A 4,337-nucleotide genomic window follows, 5' to 3' on the forward strand; every position below is an offset into this window, starting at 1 on the left:
ACCTGTGCCCTAATTAGTTTCTAAAGTGTGCAAAGAAAACATTCATTTTTCTGCCACCCTTTGACCATCGTACTCCTCCAGTATCACATCATGTGCCTAAGGTAGATCAGGGGCCTCTGGGGATATGATTACTAAACAAATAACCATCATGACACTGGTGTCTAAGCACGCTGCTGACAGTATTAGTAAGAGAAGGCTGCATCTCTGAAGTAGGGCTGGGGTCTCTTCTAGAGCTTAGGTAATGAAAAACTCTCTGGCTTCAAAAGGAAACAGATCTGAGTCCAATACAAGCTCTATCACATTACTTACATTCCTTTGTTTAAAAAAATAATGAAACATACACACAAGGTAAAAAGAAAAAGTAGCAGATAATGTACACCTAAATTTAACAAATATTAATATTGTGCCTCATTAATCTGTCAACAAATGAAAAACGATACAGAATGTTAAAATTGTCCTACCTTAACCTAATTTCCCTTCCTTGCACTCCAGGTATATGCTCTTGAAGTCGGATTCATCCTTCCCATGTGTATTTTATATGTTTACTACTTATACATGTGCCTGTACACACACACACACACACACACACACACACAGTATTTTTATGTTTACTACTTTCGCATGTGCCTATATATATGTGTGTATGTGTGTGTGTGTGTGTGTGTATATATATATATATAGTATTATTTCTAGTGCTTTATATTTTACAGAAGTGGTATCATGCCATATGAATTCTTTTGAGTTCTGTTTCTCATTATGTAGTGAAATTTTACAGAAATTATATGTAGATATGGTTCATTCATTTAAATTGCTGAATAGCATGCCATTCTATGATTATATGAAGTTATTTTCAGGGCTTTTTTATCACAAACTATGCTGTAATGAATATTCTTACACATGTCTCTATGCATGTGTGTAGGAGTTTCTTTATGCCATATACAGGACTGATATTCAAAAGAAATACACCAAAATGACCATGCTAGTCATTTGCAATGTGTTTACTCTGATCTGTTGGCACCCGATAGCACTTATTAAATACTCTGAATAGCACCCTGGATACATACCTAGAGAAGCAATCGTGGGTCACTAAGTACGCATGGTTTCACCATGACTAGATATTACCATAGACGTCTTCAGAGTGGTTAAGCCAATTTATACTCCCACTTGTAGTTTAATATGTGCATACCTGTTTCCCAAAATTGGTTAGACTTTCTAACTTTCACTGGTCTGATGAGTATGAAATGGTATTTTGTTTTAATTTGCAGTTTCCAGTTACTTGTCAGGTGAAACATCATCTTACATCAGCCATTTAGAACTCTTATAAATTGCCTGTTCGTAGTCTTTACTCCATTTCCTATGGGACCATCTATCTTTTGCTAGTTGGTTTTTAAGTGTTCTCTATTGAATCTGCATAGTAATCCTCTGTCCAGGTTAACAGTTGTTAGTGTCTTCTTGCCATCTATGCCTTATGTTTCACTTTCTTTATGGTGTCACCCACTCTACAGAATATCATTCTTTTTTGCTCTATGTGTTTGGATAAAGAATTTAAACTCCCAAAGTCTCATTTATAAAATGAGGGCAATAATGCCTTCTCCATAAGATTGTTATGAATAAAAATAATGGGGTAATAAATGTATAGGTCAATATTCAAGAACGAGTAGTTGTCTTCCTGTGACCCGACCCTCAAAGAGAACAGGAAACAAGAGCCCACTACATATACTATGTATATGTCTTCGTTGAACAACGATGTGTCAAAAAAAATCATCTGAATACTTAAATAGAATGATGAGTTGACTTAATTCCATAACTCTCTCAATAAATATTTACTGAACCCTTTCTTTGTGTCAGGCATAGAATTACAATGGGATGCAAAATAGACCAAGGCTGTCTAGTGGGGGAGAAAGATTCAACAAGCGAAACAAGCAATATTTACTACAATGTCAGGATGAAAAAAAAAAGTTTAAGGGGATTACAAATATAAAGGGGCACAACTTCAAATGTGTGGCCATAGAAGTCCCACCATGTAGGCAATTGGAGCAAAAACCTAGAATAATAGAGAAAGGGAGCCATGTGAAGGAAGTATGTGCAATGACTTTGAGGCTCTAGCACAATGTCAATCAAGGAGAATAAAGGCAGTGTGAAGAAAGGAAGTATATAAAGAGTGATAGAAGTAGTAACTAGGGACTAGATAATGACCTTGGAAGTCACACTAAGGATTCTGAATCTTGCTCTAAGAGGGATGGAATGTCCGTGGCGGGTTTTGAACAGAAGAATAATGTGTTATAACTTAGGTTTTAAAAGGATCCATCAAATTACAGGATGAAGAAAGGGCTATAGGAGTACAGGAGAAGTCAGGAGACAGTAAAAGGTTATCTTTGTTGCACGAAAGCTTTATGAAGCTATTCCTGATAATTTCTCAGGATCTGAAAAGAAGTAACTGTCAAATGTAATCTCCAATGCAGCAAATGGTGTTACTTCTATTAACTATGATTGCACAACCCACATTTAACCCAGAACCCACCAGAACATAAGAAATGGTGGGAAAAACAAATGATGGAAAAACAGTGCTGAACCTGTTTACCTCTCATCGGCACTGGCCGATTTGCGCATTTTCCTTTGGCTCAAAGAAACCAACACTCATTTAGGACAGTTATTATCTCTGGATTTAAAAGTGTCAAGTGGCCTGGGTAAAGGTCATACTTTCCCCATGATCATTTTTTGAGCAGTATTACTGAGTGACATAGAGAGGTCATATCTAACGTTCCCTCTCAAGATACGCTGGGAATCTGAAAAAAAAATTTTTTTTCCAATACTGTCTCACTCTCCAAGGTGTTCTAATTGATTTTTCTCCCTGTTGTTTAGAATCTAAGGCTATTTAATTAATGGGTTTCTTTTACACAAATAGAAAAACTCAGCATGACCAAAGTCAGAGTGGTCAACAGCTCAGAGCTTCTAGCCCCCCAGCTGCAACACCTTGTTAGGATGTGACTCCAGCAGCTCACTTGCAGGTCCACAGGTGCTCAATAGTGTGATTTTTAGAAAGTTTCTGCTTTTGCATTGAATTAACTGCTTTTATTTGTTAAGAAATGATTCCTAGAGCAGAACTCCCCAAACTTTGATGTGGAAATGAGATCTCATTAACCTAGAGATCCTGTTAAAATGCAGATTTGAATTTAGTAGATCTGGGGCAGGGGCCAGGATTGTTTACTTCCCAGGTGATGCTGACACTTTATCAACAAGGTTCTAAAGGGAAGACAACCACAACTTTAAATGTTATTAAAATATGTACATATTATACTATATATAAAATACATACACATATATGATGTATGACATATGTAAAATATATGTATATATAGAGGGACTGTATTTGAAACAGTTACTACTTGTGGATAAATAAGTGTCCAATGGCTTGGGTGGGCAGTAGTGCAAGAATTTTTTGTAAGCCCATCATTAACTGGTGATAGGAAAGGGTCAAGTCTAAAATTATAAGCTGAAAATTTGAAAACATATTTATATATGGTATGCATGATAATAATTTACCACTTTGCATTAATAACCTAAAAAGCTATTTCCCCTACCAATAAAGATCTTTTTCAAAAAGGGGGAATTTGTCATTCATGGTCGGTGGAATTCCTTCAAGGTTAATGGCTTCCAATGCTCAATGTCAGGCCCTCAGTCCTGGTTCCCAAACTATCCTCTCAGGAACAGCACCATCAGAATCATCAGGAAACTTTTTAAGATTCCAATTTTCAGACTTCACCTCAAACTTACTGGATCAGAAATGCTGTTCACAAGGCCCAGCTATCTGTGTTGGAACAAACCCTCCATGTGACTCGGACAGATTGGAAGAACTACTGCTCTACAGGCCTCAGTGCTTTATTTCCATTTCTGTATAAATAATATTCATATGATTTTCTTAAGTGCAGTAGGACTGGTAAGAAAATAAACAGCCCCCAGAAACTTCATCTTAATAATGTTTGTACATATAAATGAATTAGTAAATAAAACCTGGCATAAGAGGAGAAATTAATATAATTTGGCTCACAATTTACAACATACCTTCCTTATTAATGCAACTATTAGCTATTCATTGCATGAATGAGGAAACCCGAAAAGTAACACAGACATTAACATTTTAAATTTTAGGCAATTTATAGCAAGCAGTAAGCTCTCTGGAGGCCAGCTTGATATTGCTTTGAGGGCCACTTCTCAATTTCTTACACAAAGACTATCTAGGCATTGTTCTTTCCTCATCTCAAAGTTTATTCCTCCTGGGGAGAATCCATTTGAACCATCCTTTCTATATAATTGACTATTTATATGCAGCCACTACT

This window comes from Suricata suricatta, chromosome X, assembly GCF_006229205.1.
Source record: "Suricata suricatta isolate VVHF042 chromosome X, meerkat_22Aug2017_6uvM2_HiC, whole genome shotgun sequence".
NCBI lineage: Eukaryota > Metazoa > Chordata > Mammalia > Carnivora > Herpestidae > Suricata > Suricata suricatta.